This window comes from Lactuca sativa, unplaced genomic scaffold (assembly GCF_002870075.4).
Source record: "Lactuca sativa cultivar Salinas unplaced genomic scaffold, Lsat_Salinas_v11 Lsat_1_v11_unplaced_17, whole genome shotgun sequence".
Taxonomy (NCBI): domain Eukaryota; kingdom Viridiplantae; phylum Streptophyta; class Magnoliopsida; order Asterales; family Asteraceae; genus Lactuca; species Lactuca sativa.
The window spans coordinates 9,796-26,077 of record NW_026440209.1 but is presented as its reverse complement, the minus strand read 5'-3'; the positions used below and the strand labels follow the sequence as shown (position 1 = coordinate 26,077).

Sequence of the window (16,282 nt, the reverse complement as noted above, 5' to 3'; positions counted from 1 at the left end):
TATATATATATATGTTGTGCTGTATGTGGTATCTTGGGGAACACGCTAAACTTCGTTGTCACGTCCCATTTTCACAACAAAAAATTTTCATTTTTATTTAAGGAAATCCTCCAAATTAGAAAAAAAATATTGAGAAAAGGTTTATTCCAAATACATTTATAATAATTTTAGAGTAATATTTAAAACGCGAAGTCTTCATTGCTGCTGATGAATGTGTACATTCACGCCTTCATCTTCCTGAGAAAACTGATGATACTTGTAACAATAAGCAACTGGGAAAGCACGGAGTTTAGTGAGTTTCTCCCAAAATATCCCATACGATAAAACATACAATCATGCATGTCGGGTCCAATCGACCATCAGGTTGGAATACCCCAGACCTAGTCAACCTCTGGTCTAGTCATCATTAGGATGGAATACCCCAGGTTGGAATGCCACTATACAAGCTTAGTGAGGCTGCCGATGAATGTGTATAATCACCCTCTAACTTACCCTATATTTCACTATAAATGGCCATTACGTGAAAGTTGATTTACAAGAATCACACCCAATGCTTATAGTTTTGCCAGTTTGAAGTGACAACATATTAGAATGTTTTACTAGATGAGAAATATTGTATAATGTTCGACTTAATGCATATATTCCACCGAATGCACCACTTAATAATTATAATATTCATGTAGTTGATGTTCTTGGTAATTAATAACATTAAAATTTGATAGTATTTGACAAAACAACTGTAAATGAAACTTGTTATTTTTATTTATTATTGATATGAAAAAAATATGATATTATGTTTTTAATTATTCGTGTTTTGTTGTTTATCCTTTAAGGTTAAATGAAAGAATTTGGACAAATCTCTATTCATGTTTGTTAGATTCATCTTAAAATACGACCGTTAAAAACAATTTTAAAATTGAAATATTATATAAAAATCCCTATAATAAAATTGAGACATTATACAAAATAAAAATGATTGTGTAATTATATAAAATAAACTTGATTATATAAGTATACAAAATAAAATTGAGATATTATATCACAATTCCTATAATAAAATATTTAATATTTGAAAATATAAACTAGAATTTTAGTATATCCTAGATGGTTATAAATAAAAATTTTAATAATTTCGTATATCTTTAGACCAATACTGTGAAAATTTAATATGTTATGATATCCTAGGGGTTTACTCGAAGTCAAAGTGGTTTTAAATCAGGTATCTTTAGATTCGCCTTAAAAACCATGAAGAAGAAGAATCGTTAGTTGGATACGCGAAATAAGGAAATAAAATATATTTACCGTTGCGCACATAAACCGCCTTTAGAAACCTACATATATCAGTAATCAATCTGCACTCCCTTCGATCGTTCTTCTCCAACAGCATTAGCAAGCTACCCATGATAAGTCTCTTCAAGTACCCATGTATGTCTGTATTTTGCATCTTTTAATTTTCTCTTCTGTCGATTGTCTTGTTTTTGATTCTTCTTTGACAGATTTTTTCCGAGGGTTTTCATTTTGAAAGGCTAACAGTTTCTTATACAGTTTTTTCCTACTTGAAAATTGGGGGTTTTTCCACTTCTTGGTTATCGATCAGTTTCTTGTTTTTCATCATGTTCTTCATTTTATGCATAGATAATCTTTAGAATCTTTTGGTTTTGTTTATTTGAAATAGTTTTTGATAGTCGATTGATCCTGCTCTTTAATCTTCTTAAGTTCATTGTTTGGGTTTCTTGGTCAATCATTAAGAACAAGAAGATAGAATGAATCAGAATAAATTTTTTGGGGGTTTTCCCCTTCTATCGTAGGGAGGGTTTGATGAATATTTCTGAAAATAGTTGAGAGATGTGTCTTGTTTCGTAATGCTTTGTTAGATGGCTTATCTGTTCCATATAAATATATTATTTTTTGAATTTGTTCATCTACAAACGTGTTTTCTTTCTGGGTTTCTCTAGATGAGCAATTCCAAGTTATTTTTATGTGCTTTGTTGTAGGAGTAGAAATAAAGGGATATCACATATATGTAAAAGTTATTTTTCTTCAATGATATAGGTTCAGTGATTATCTCCACTAACCTGTTTATTTTGTGGATATTATATATACCTTACAGGAGACAGATTGGAGGCTGACTAATGATGATGATTTTGAAGTATCTTTGTTTCCATATTGGTCTTTATGTGCATGTTTTCTCTCTTTTATTGCAGTGTAATGATTCTGTTCTTGAAATCTGAGATTATTAACAACCTTTTGATTGTGAATCTTAAGATCATCTCATTGAGTCATATTTTGTCTCTATTTTTACATGTTTCAGATCTAGATTATCTGTTTATAACAGTGTGTAATGAAGTCTAAATTATTAACTACTGATTTGAACTTAACTTCTCTTTCTTTTCCCTTATTATGCAAGCTTTTGTGTGGTAACCTTTTTATAGTTTCCAGTTAAATGTTTTTCCTTTTCGAGTTCTTTCTGTGTTGCTCATATATGTTTGTAGACTATTTTCACGTGTTTAGGTTATTAATTATCTTTATTTTGTTGGCTAAGCTTTTAATGTATTCTGTTGTTGTTTAAAAGATAAAGGGACATCAGTGTCACTTGTAGTTTTTACTAGTTTCCAGTTAAATGCTTATATGAATCATGAGTAGTGTGGTCAGGAATTTCTTTCTTTGATGCTATGGTTTTTTTTCCAACTGATTGTGTGTTCTACACTATTTAATTAGTACCATATTCATGCTATGGAATGTATATTTAGTGTTTCTTTTTGGCTTAATGGGTTAAGCACTTAATCTGGAGAGCTATATGACTGTTTCTATTTTGAATCTTATGATGACTAAATGTTTTTTACTCATATTTAGTTCTCATCAAGTCTTCATTCAGACCCTCGATTCATAGCAGTGAGTGTAGATTGTGTGCCTTTTGAATATTAATATTAAGAGCATCACATTCTTTTTCTACAGTTCCTATGGTGGCAACAAATGCATGTATGGATCCAAAGATTCAATTCTTTGTTTATCATATGTTGTTTTTCATCTGTCACTTGTCTTGTTCTTGGTTCTTCTTTGATGGGTTTATTTGAAGGGTTTTGATTTTTGAATGACAGAGGTTCCTTATACAATTCTTTCCAACTTGAAAATTAAGGTCATTGAGTTTCTTGGTTATCGGGTTCTTTTTTTTTTCGTCATGTTCTTCATTTTATACAGAGATATCAGTATGGCTTATATAACAAATATTTTTCTTTAATGATTATCTCCATTAACTTGTTTATTTTGTGGATATATACCTTACAGGATAACTAATGATGATGATTTTGAAGTATCATCTTTTCTATAATGGTCTTTATGTGTTTCCTTTTTTATTTTTTTGGTTTCTGGTTGAAAGTTGGGGAGTTCTCTTCCATTTTGGTGAGATGTTTTCTCAATGTGGATATTCCATTCAAGTAGGTGTCTGATTTCAGCTCTTTCTTTCTCTCTTTTATTGCAGTGCAATGATCCTGTTCTTAGAATCTAAGATCCTCTCATCTTTTTTTTTTTCTTTTTTTTTTCTATAGTTGCTATGATGACACCAAATGTACATCTGTTTACTTAGATTCAGTTCTTTTCAATTCTTGCATGCTGGTAAATTACAATTGAGTTAGGTTGTCCTTTCTTATTAGTAAGTAACCTTTTGATTTGACCTTAAATTCACTTGTTTCCCTTCTTTTTTGGGTCTCTTTATAAGGTTTTATGTGCTCACCTTTTTTTTTTTTTTTGCAGTTGCTATAGAGGCCCCACCCAAAGTCAATGGATGTTTACTCAGAATCCATTCCTGTGATGGTGGTAAATTGCAATTAATTAAGCTTGTTTGCCTTTTCTTATTCACCTTCATATTCATACTCCTAGGCATCCTTCATATTCACAACATTCTGTGCTTGAAATCTATATCATCGACCTTTTGTTTGTAAATCTAAAGATTGATTATGTTCTTGTCAACTCTTGCACAGTGGTAAATTTCATTTTAGCTGGTTTGTCTTTTCTTTTTCACCTGAACTTTTTTTCACTTACTTAATGCACACATATTTACTCTGATTTGGTTCTTGTCAACTCATACATGATGTTAAATTGCAACTGAGATATCCCTTAAATCCATGTAAAATGACTATTTCACCCACATTTTTGTATTTTTACTAATTCTTCTGTACATGAACTCACAACAATGAACTTTGAATCAAATGGTCTTTTCTATCTTGCTCCTATTTGTTGGTTGAATCTTTCTAATCTCTAATGGTATGGGCTTTCCAGGCTATTTGCAGGAAGGACATTATGTTCAAAACAACTCGACTAATAGCCTGAATATGATGTCCCTCTTGTAGACTATTTTCATGTGTTTAGGTACCACTTTCAGGTATATATTATTCATCTTTTTATTTTGTTGGCTAAACTTTTAATTAATGTATGTATTCTGTTGTGGTTTGAAAGATAAAGGGATATATCAGTGTCACTTATATGAGTTTTACTTCTGTTCATAAATATTAATTCTCTGATTTGTAGTTTTTACTGTAATGAGGAAAAGTTCAACTCTGTCTAATTGTTCTGGTTTTCCTCGATGAGAAATGAAGGAGCTTTTTACATTGTTTAATTAAAAATGATATCATTAACCTTTTCCTTTTGATATTAATATTAAGATCATCTCATCTTTTTTCTACAGTTGTGATGATGCATGGTGACACAAAATGCATGTACGTTTACTCACTCAGATTCAGTTCTTGTCAACTCCTGTACGTTGCTAAGTTGCAATCTAGAGGGAAATTGTCAGAAAAGTCCCAATATTTTCGGAAAAGTTACATTTTAGTCCCAATTTATTTTTTTTGAACAGACAAGTCCCGGTTAGTTGATTTTACATGGTAATATGTCATTTCCTGTTAAAAGAAAAAAAGGACTTTTTTGTTAATTTGAGCCAAAATGAAATAATCGGGGCTTTTATGTTAAAAAAAATTAGGACTTAACTGTAACGTTTCCGTAAATATTGGGACTTTTCTGACAATTTCCCTCTAGATTATTAATCTTTTTGTTTATGAATCATAAGATCATATTAATGTCAAAATTTTCTACTCATATTTAGTTATTTGAAGCTATGGATATGGTGATTTTTCTGATGCTCTCTCTGTATGTGGATATATACCTTACAGGAGACAGATGGGAGTCTGACTAAATCTAATGAATTTAAAGCATCTTCTTTTCTATAATGGTCTTAATTTGTTTTGCTTTTTTGGGTTTCTGGTTGAAAGTTGTGGAGCACAAGCATGAGACTTCTCCTTCCATTATGGTGGGATATTTTCTCAATGTGGATGTGTCTGATTTCAGCTCTCTTTCTCTCCTTTATTGCAGTGTACTGATTCTGTTATTGAATCATAAGATCATCTGAGCTTTTCATATAGTTGCTATGATGACTAAATGCCGCTATGTTTTACTCATATTTACTTCTCATCAACTCTCTATTCGGACACTCGGTTCATAGCAGTGTCTGTAGATTATTCAAATTTTAGTTTTGAATCTTAAAATAGGTGGAAAAAGAAATATTAAATTAGGATTAGAACTTAAAAATTAATGTCTTCCAAAGTTAGAAGCTTTTTTTTTGTCTTCCGGAAAAAGATGTCAAAAAGATCTTTTTATATATCCTTTGTCTTCTGAAAAGCAAACAGTCTTTTTCACAAATGTCTTTCCTCCCGTAGACATAAGAGGTCAAAAAGAGCTTTTGGCAGAAAACAAACACCACTTTAGATTATATCAACCTTTTAGTTTTGAATCTTAGAATCATCTTATTCTTGTTCTACAGTTTCTATGGTGGCAACAAATGCATGTTTGTCCTTTCTTATTCACCTATTTTTCTTTCCATTATCTTCAGATGCCTGGGGTCTTTTTCTTTAGTTCATGACTTTTTTTTTCCCCCATTATTAACCTTTGTCCCATTTGTTTCACACATGTTTATCCTTGATTTTCTTTTAAATTAGTTTGTTTGTGTCTCATGTCAAGAGAGAGAGAGGGCTTATTTGAATGGCTTTACTATCCTATGTTAGTATATGTAATGAACTTTTACCATTCTATATAACTGAGAATAAATTTATGAAAGCTTAATTGATTATGAATCTTAAGATCGTCTCATCTTTTTTCTGTTGTTGATATGGTGGCACCAAATGTTTTATTCATAGTTTTTCTCTGGTTGTGGAATTAGCAATATCCCTCTTCTTTTAACCTAAATCAGTTATCTGTATGATCTCAGAGGAATCGACTACAGATTGTTAATATTGTTCATTTTACTCTGTTTGTGTGTATGTGTGCTTATAGTCTATGGATCAGGAACTGTAGGTTGCTTGATTATATGAAATATGAATATAATGGTGTTTATGTGAATGATGATTTGTGGGTTTACTCAAAGTGTGTATAAGGAGGTGCTTTAATCACTCCTGAAAGTCATGCTTTTAGCCCATTGCCTGATTGGTATGTTGATTTCAAGAATCTGTCTTTTTGTTTTAACTTTTTTTTCTCTAATAGGTTATTTCTAAGCTTCTCGTGAAGAATAATTTGATAGGAGCAACACAACTGGGGAGCACATACATGTTATTATGTATATAGCAAAAATGCAAGGTTGAGAGGTATTGATGTTTTTAATTATAAGAAATTTCTTTTGAATGGTAGTTTGATTTGAGTGATGTTTATATTTGTGGTTCAAGGTTTGGTTTGGGAATATCCCTCAATAGTTGGATTTGTAGGTAGGTAGGTAGACTTTATTGTCTTTTTTGTCCCACAAAATGATAAAGTTTTAACATCAAGATAAGTTTTCCCATATTTTAAAAACATTATTTTACCTCTTTTTTTACTATTAAAGTTTTTGATTTCCATATCTGGTATTCCATCTACATATGAATTTCTCAGTATAAAGGAATGTCTATACTTTTTAAAATGTAATTTTTTTAAATCTTAAAAGTCTTGACAAAACTACTATAGGTGGTAAGTCACATTTCATTAGTAGACTTGGATGAAGGAAACACTTGTTTATCTTATGATAAATGCAATAAATGACAATGTACTTTCATTGATTTGTTTATTATAGCATCAGTCTTCCTATTACAACATGGCACTTTGAAATACTTACCCAGTTATAGCAATATCTTACAAATACAAAACAATTTTTACTGTTATTAATTATAATAAGGCATATTTTTCAAAGTATAATGCCCTACTAAATAAGAAAAATATCAATCCTTTAATTGAAAATACAATGTTATGAACTTATAATCGAAGGTAAGATGCTACAATACACAAGTTCAATTCATGAAAGCATTTAGCTATTTGCTTGAACTGAACATTATTGTGTTTTTACTTACAGTCCTCTTCCTTTTGATCATTGATAATACTGATAATGAATTTCTTTTCCTCTCTTTGTTTCATGCGTTAATATGATCTTGAATTCCAGTTTTTGTTTCTTGTTATACAACCTTAATTAATGTGGTGTGGTTTAGGTTGTTTGCTCTTTCCTCTTCCTTTTGATCATTTATAATAAATAATAATACATCAGTCAGCATTGTTAGTTTTTATTCATTGTACCTCAAGAGTCAAGAGCAATGCAATTTTTCTTAAATATTCAGGAGGATATAATGCTAGAATTTAAGGGGCACAAATAGGTGACTTCTCTTCTCTTCTATTAATTGCAATTGAGATCTTTTTCCTTTTTTATTCACCTACTTCTCTTCCATCCTCTTGCGATTTCTTTAGTTAATGACTTTTTCTTTTATTAATCTTTTCATTATGAATCTTAATTATATCTAATTTATTTATACTTTTGCTATAGCGGAGGGAAATACACATATATGTGTTTACTGAAAGCCAGTTCTTTTCAACCTTTGCTTTTGTGGTAAATTGTTGTTTGTCCATTCTTATTATTTACCCCCCTTTATTCATGTTCATGTGCATCCTATCTTATAGATTTTACATTTTTTTTATAAAACTTTCAAATGTTTCCTTAAACATGTATCATATTTTACTATATCAAGTCATTTTCTTTTGAAAAATCAACCCAATTAAAGCATTGCACTATTCGCTTTTCGCATTTTAACTTTCAAAAAATTTCTTATTGAGGTATTTCACTTTTAAAAAATCTATAAATTCTTTTTTTGATTATTATTATGGTTTTGATGTATGTAGTATGTTCATGGACTTCTTCTTTTTTTTCTCTAGATTATGCTATTTAGGTTTGGAGATAGAATTTAGGTTTTCTTGTCTGGAAACGAGTTTACTTTCTTTTTAATCTGAAAAATGTAATCAAGAATTTCAACAACTCTATTATTGATAACATAATGGAGCCTTTTTAGGTTGTTTAATTGTTGCTGAAGCAAAATCAAATAGCAGTGTAATTAACTTTTCCCTTTCTATTTTACAGCTTTTAAGTCCTTAATCTTATGCTAGTTTTAGTTAACTTTTCCCTTTCAAATAGCAGTGTAATTAACTTGTCCCTTTCGATTCCATGTTTGTTAATTTTAGTTTTTTTTTTTCATTGTACCTCAGGAGCAATGCAATTTTAATTTAGTATTCAGGAGATGATGCTAAAATTTAGGGGGCACAAACATGTGACTTACCTGCTCTCTCTGTTCATATCTCTATTCAGTGATATGTTTTTGCAATTATAAATTTATATTAATAAAACCTTATAAGACACTTAAATTACACAAATTTTATAACACTTGTTTTCGGATTGTTTTTCTTGCACTTTTTATCCTTTTTGGATTTGGTCTTTGGGCTTCATGCCGCCCATGTAAAATGACTATTTTGCCCACATTTTTTATATTTTTACTAACTCTGTACAAGAACTCATGCAATCACAACAATGGACAGAAACTCACAACCAATGACTTGTTTGAAGGAGGTCAAAGATCAGATGTTATGAAAGGTTTTAAAGCTCAAAGGTATGTAATTTTCCATTCAACAAAATTGAGAGTTATTTATCTGATGCAGAATTGATTATTTTAAAGGCCACAATAATTTAATTTTTGGGTTTGCCCATTACTGTTATTGATGAGGTGCCACCTAAGAGAACTGTAAACAAAATAAAAATCAACATTTAACATTTCCTGTTAGGTGAAAGAAGTAACTGTATGTTGAATATTAGAATATGACTATCCTACCTTTCATGTGCAGAAACATGATCATGTTTACAAATCATTATGTGGATATCTTGAACATGTGTAGAAATTAAAGAGCACAAGGGTATCAAGGAAGTCTATGATGAGGTAAACTTCTCTAAGCTTTTCTTTTCTTTGATGGTTCCATTTTTTATCCTTTCTATTATGAGTCTTAAGATCATATCACCTCGTTTTTATAACATCGTGCATTTTAGTTTTCTTTCAGTTACAACATTATAACTTTTAAATTTAGCCTGTCAAGGCATTTTACTTTTAAAAATCTATCGTATTTTTCAAAATGAGTTATTTTATTTTGACAAACTACCAATTCTTTATGATGACATTTACTATACTTTTTTGGAAAGTGAGGGTAATAGGTCATTTATTCTCATTCAGAAAGAAACATGCTTTATCTATACAGTATTTTTCTCCATACAAACCATTTCACCCATTCAGCCACTTTACCATGTCTGTATTTTTTAAATTTATTTGGATTTTGTTTATTGTTGATAACAGTCTTTTGGTGAACATGGAGATTGTTTAAGTTGTTGTAGAAGCAAATCCTAAAGAATGAACTTTTTCCTTTATTAGCTCTTTAATTTTGTTATGAATCTTAATATCACATCTTGTTTTTTTTGAAGGGTTTTGATTTTTGAATGTCAGAGGTTCCTTATATAATTCTTTCCAACTTGAAAATTAAGGTCATTGAGTTTCTTGGTTATCGGTTTCTTGTTTTTCATCATGTTCTTCATTTTATACAGAGATAATCTTTTAATTTTTTGGTTTTATTTATTTGTAATATATTTGCTACTCTCTATTCTTTTTAAGTTCATTGTTTGAGTTTCTTTGTCAATCATTTAGAATAAAGAAGATACATAATGAAACATAGTGATTTGATTTGAGTGATGTTTGTATTTGTGGTTCAAGGTTTGGTTTGGGAATATCCCTCAATAGTTGGATTTGTCATGAATTGTATTTGTAGGTGAACTTTATTGTCCCACAAAATGATAAAGTTTTAACATCAAGATAAGTTTCATAAAACCTATATAATAAGCCCATATTTTAAAAACATTATTTTACCTCTTTTTTTTACTATTAAAGTTTTTGATTTCCATATCTGGTATTCCATCTACATATGAGTTCCTCAATCTAAAGGAATGTCTATACTTATTAAAGTGTGTTTTTTTAACTCAAAAGTCTTGACAAAACTACTATGGCTATAAGTTTCATGGTGAAAACTGTTTCTTCTTTTGTTTCTTGTTATACAACCTTAATTAATGTGGTGTGGTTTAGGTTGTTTGCTCTTTCCTCTTCCTTTTGATTTTTAACCGTTCTATTAAGATCATATCACCTCGTTTTTAATAGTTTCTATGATGACTAAATGCATGTATGCTCTACTCATATTTAGTCTTCTCATCAACTCTTTATTCAGACACTCGATTCATAGCAGTGTATAGATTATTATATTAAACTTTTGATTTTTAAGCTTAAGAGCATCTCGTGAATGAATGGTGGAAAATTGCAATTGAGATAGATGGTTTTTTCCTTTCTTATTCACCTACTTGTCTTCCATCCTCTTGAGATGCTTGGGGTCTTTTTCTTTATTTAATGAAAATTTCCATTATTAACCTTTTCATTATGAATCTTAACAACATCTAATTTATTTATACAGAGTCTATAGTGGAGGAAAACACACATATATGCTCACTGAAAGTCAGTTCTTGTCAACTCATGCTTGCTGGTAAATTGCAGTTTGTCTGGTTTGTCCATTCTTATTTACCCTTATTTTATATATTTTACATTTTTTTTTCCTTCAAATTAATCTTCTTTAAATGGTTTATGATCCAATCCCATATTAATATATCTTCATTTGCTTAATAACCTTTTAGATTTGTTCACGAGTAAGCAAGCCCAAAAAATTTATCTTCAACCCATGTCTATGTATTTCATATAAGGCTTTTTGCTTTTAAAAATCTATCATATTTTTCAACATGAAGGCATTTTCTTTTGAAAAATCAAACCAAACATGACATCATATCTTCATTTTTTACATAATAAGCACACTTCCCTTTAAAAACTCAACCCATTTATAGCATTGCACTTTTTAGTTTTATTTGTGTTAAAACGTTGCAACTCTCAATGCATTTTACTTTGGAAAATATTCATCTTTTTCTATGGTTGCTATACCAAATGTACATCATCTGTTTACTTAGATTCAGTTCTTGTCAACTCTTGAATACTGGTAAATTACAATTCAGTTCTTGGAATTTAAGATTATAAGTAACCTTTTGATTTGACCTTGTTTTCCCTTCTTTTTTCGGGTCTCTCTATAAAGTTTTATGTGCTCACATATTTAATAGTTTTTACTAGTTTCCAGTTTATTATTTTCCCTTTTTGAGTTCTTTCCATGACCTTGTTTATGTTGTTATACATGAGCTATGCAGTAATATATCTGCCTTCTTATCTGGAGATGGAAATTGTTCACTTCTCTTGAATGTGTATCATTTTTCTCGAAATCTTGATTGTTAAACTTTTAATTATGAATGCTAAGATCATTTGTGCTTTTTTCTTCAATGCATGTGGAGTTTGTTCTTGTCGATTCATAAATGGTGTTAAATTGCAATTGAGATAGTTTGTTGTTTCTTATTCGCCCACTCTATTCATTTTACTTGCATCCTATCTATGAAGCAGTGCATTGAACTTTTATCATTTTGCATTTAGGAATTTTTATTAATAACCTCATTGTTAGTGTTTGATAACATCTCATTGTTTTTCAAACAGTTTTTTTTTCTTCAGTCCAATTGATTATGAAGCTTGATAACAACTCATCGTTTTTCTGTGGTTATAAATTATTAACCTTTTGATTCTGAATCATGTATGTTTACTCATGTTGAGTTCTTGTTAACTCTTGCATTGTGTTATCCTATCTATTCCATATTAATATATTTTCATTTGTTTAATAACCTTTTGGATTTGTTCATTAGGAAAGGTAGCCCAAGTGTGTGTTCTTCAACCTTAGGAATCCTATCTAGTTATGTACCTATGGTGGAACCTAATAATACATGCATTCATGTTTACTTTGATTTGGTTCTTTTCAACTCATTTGTGGTGCAAAATTGCAATTGAGATGTTTGTTGGTTGTTTCTTATTCGTATTATTTGCCCAGTCTATGATAGCATTGCAAATGAATTTTTTCCATTTTGCACTTGAAATATATATTATTTCATAACTCATCTTTATCTTTTATAATTACTTTTTTATAACTTTTATTCTTATTATATAGTGGGTATCCTTAGCATGTTTATTACATTTTGCTTCTAGTTAATACATTTTACTTGTTTATCTGTTAAATGTGTTGTCCTTATAGAGTTCTTAAGGGGGTAGTAGATGGGGAACTACATGATATTTTGATCTAGAAAATCATAGAAATAACTATTCTATTACTCCACTGTTTTCAAAGTGATACATTGGCATTTTACTTTTAAAAATCTATCGAATTTTTCATTATTAAGGCATTTTTTTTTTGAAAAATCTACCTAGAAACAATAGCATTGTACTTTCTTTTTTATATAATAAGCATATTTCCCTGTAAAAAATGATCCCACTTGTATCATTGCACGTTACAGTTTTATTTGTGTTAAAAACATTGTAACTTTCAAGTATTTTCTTCTCTAAGGCATTTTATTTTGAAAATCATATCATTTTTTTCTTATCAAGGCATTTTACTTTGAAAATTCAACCAATTTATCTTTATGTACTTTGTTGTTGGGGTAGAAATTTAATAAGGGGATAAATGGGTATCACATTTATTTTTATCTCCATTAACTTGTCTATTTTGTGGATATATATACGGAAGAGAGGAGTTAGGTTTTGATTGTTAGAGAAGTCATTTCGTTGGGAGAGATCTGAATGATAGAAGTTGTAATGTAATTTTTTGTGTTGTAGATCTAAAGTAGAGCATATAAATATAAGAGTATTCACCTTTTGATTATAAATCTAAAGATTGCCTCATGCTCATATATTATTATATTCCTGTCAACTCTTGCATGGTGGTAAATTAATTGCAAGTGAGCTGGATCTTTTTTCAACTCTTGGATGATGGTAAATTGTATCCTATCTATTTATAGAAATGTAATAAATTATGTTATTGAAATCTTCTTAATTAATTGTTAAACTTTTGATTATGAATCCTAAGATCATATGAACTCTTTCCTACAATTGCTATTGTGGCATCTAATGCATCTATAGTATATGTATACTCACATTCATTTCTATGCATGATGGTATGTATGTATATTCAGTATTTGCCTTCTTATTTTGGAGATAATATAAGTTGTTTATATATCTCTTGTTAATGTTTTTTGGTAATGATGAAGTCTACCTCTTATAGTGACTTTCTTTTGGTTTTCCGTTTAATTTTTTGGTGAAGCAAAAAAAGCACCTGTAATGAACTTTCACCATTCTATGATTGAAAGAGTTCTTGTCAGATTAGTTATTTTTCAACTATCACACATTTTCGTTAGTTGATTGATGATATTCACCAAAGTGCTAATTACTTGTAATTTATTATAATTTTCTTTTTGGGTTTCTCTAGACAAAACTTGTATTCCAATGCTTCCTATCTGTTTATAGCAGTGTAATGGAATCTAAATTATTAACTACTGATTTGAACTTAAGTTCACTTTTTTTTCCCTCTAGTTTTTACTAGTTTTCAGTTAAATGTTTTTTCCTTTTTGAGTTCTGGTAAACTCATGGTTTTTTTTACATGCAGGATTTTTTTGGTACTCCTAGTCATTATATCTATTTATAGCAATGTTATGAACTTTCTTCATTTTCCAATTGAGCATTTATAGATTCTTAAACTTTCATCTTTTTTCTGCAGTTGCCACAGAGGCCCCAAAGTCCATGCATGTTTACTCAGATTCCACTCTTGTCAACTCTTGCATGCATCCTGCATATTTAAATCATTCTAATCAACTTTCACCATTCTGTGCTTCATATCTATATCATATTATCAACCTTTTAATTGTAAATCTAAACATATTGCCTCATGCACAGGTTTGGTTATCTTCTTGTCAACTCTTGCAATTGAGCTTTTTGTCTTTTTTTTTTCCACCTATCTTTAGGCATCCGATCTGTTTATAACAGACTAGTGCAGTTTCACCATTATGTTATTGAAACTTTTAATTTTGGATCATCGTATGAGTTTATCATTTTGCACTTAATGCATGTATATTTACTCTTATGTGTTTTGCTTTTTTGGGTTTGTGGTTGAAAGTTGTGGAGCACAAGCATGAGAGTTCTCTTCCATTTTGGTGAGATGATTTCTCTCTTTTATTGCAGTGTAATGATTCTGTAAGTCAGTTTTATGGCGAAGCAGCCAAAATGTAGTAATGTTGTGAACTTTCATGATTCTATATTTTAATTATATATACCTTTTGTACAGATCCTAAGATAGTTACATTGTTTTTCTACAGGAGAAGGAAAGCTTTGTGAATTATCCTGATGTAGTAAGTTTAATAATATATAGTAAGGGTATCTTGGTCATAAGTCTTAGTAAGTCAGTTTTATTCAAACAGTAAGGGTATCTTTCCATCGTCTTTAGATGCCTGGGGTCTTATTTTAATTATTTATTTCATTATTAACCTTTGTCCCATTTGTTTCACACATGTTTATCCTTGATTTTCTTTTAAATTAGTTTGTTTGTGTCTCATGTCAAGAGAGAGAGAGAGAGGGCTTATTTGAATGGCTTTACTATCCTATGTTAGTATATGTAATGAACTTTTACCATTCTATATATAACTGAGAATAAATTTATAAAAGCTTAATTGATTATGAATCTTAAGATCATCTCATCTTTTTTCTGTTGTTGATATGGTGGCACCAAATGTTTTATTCATATTCATAGCTCCATGAACCATTTGAGCCATACTTTTTCTCTGGTTGTGGAATTAGCAATTTCCCTCTTCTTTTAACCTAACTTAAGACTTGTACTCTAAATTTTTAAGAACCATCTAAATCAGTGCACTGTATAATCTCAGAGGAATCGACTACAGATTGTTAATATTGTTCATTTTACTCTGTTTGTGTGTATGTGTGCTTATAGTCTATGGATCAGGAACTGTAGGTTGCTTGATTATATGAAATATGAATATAATGGTGTTTATGTGAATGATGATTTGTGGGTTTACTCAAAGTGTGTATAAGGAGGTGCTTTAATGACTCCTGAAAGTCATGCTTTTAGCCCATTGCCTGATTGGTATGTTGAATTTCAAGAATCTGTCTTTTTGTTTTAACTTTTTTTTTTTTCTCTAATAGGTTATTTGTAAGCTTCTCATGAAAAATAATTTGATAGGAGCAACACACTGGGGAGCACATGTTATTATGTATATAGCAAAAATGCAAGGTTCATTTATATGTTTCTTTGTGATTATTAATTCAGTAATGCTCAATGATCAAAATGATTGGTTTCATTTGTGCAGAAAGTTCAAAATCAGGGATTCCTATCCTATCCTCCAAAGCATGTTGAGAGAAACACTTCTTTTTTCCTTCACTGAAGATGAAGGAAACACTTGTTTATCTTATGATAAATGCAATAAATGACAATGTACTTTCATTGATTTGTTTATTATAGCATCATTCTTCCTATTACAACATGGCACTTTGAAATACTTACCCAGTTATAGCAATATCTTACAAATACAAAACAAATTTTACTGTTATTAATTATAATAAGGCATATTTTTCAAAGTATAATGCCCTACTAAATAAGAAAAATATCAATGCTTTAATTGAAAATACAATGTTATGAACTTATAATCGAAGGTAAGATGCTACAATACACAAGTTCAATTCATGAAAGCATTTAGCTATTTGCTTGAACTGAACATTATTGTGTTTCTACTTACAGTCCTCTTCCTTTTGATCATTGATAATACTGATAATGAATTTCTTTTCCTCTCTTTGTTTTATGCATTAATATGATCTTGAATTCCAGTTTTTGTTTCTTGTTATACAACCTTAATTAATGTGGTGTGGTTTAGGTTGTTTGCTCATTCCTCTTCTTTTTGATCATTTATCATACATCAGTCAGCATTGTTAGTTTATGTGCCTCATAGTTGGTGATTTCAGAT

General features: G+C 29.9%; 1 long non-coding RNA gene across 4 annotated transcripts; it reads left to right on the top strand.

The window, feature by feature from the left end:
* The first annotated feature begins 1,198 nt into the window (after positions 1–1,198).
* LOC111893497 (uncharacterized) lies at positions 1,199–15,840 on the top strand. Of its 4 annotated transcripts, none has more exons than XR_008227471.1 (6): positions 1,199–1,425; positions 3,751–3,813; positions 4,276–4,378; positions 4,682–4,712; positions 5,163–5,299; positions 15,468–15,840. It is a non-coding gene; the product is annotated as an uncharacterized LOC111893497 (long non-coding RNA). The 4 variants fall into 4 exon arrangements; XR_006183233.2 differs by lacking the exons at positions 1,199–1,425; positions 15,468–15,840 and adding exons at positions 1,636–3,434; positions 3,546–3,649 and having other exon boundaries at positions 5,163–5,410; XR_006183231.2 differs by lacking the exon at positions 15,468–15,840 and having other exon boundaries at positions 1,200–1,425; positions 5,163–5,410.
* The last annotated feature ends 442 nt before the right edge of the window (positions 15,841–16,282 follow it).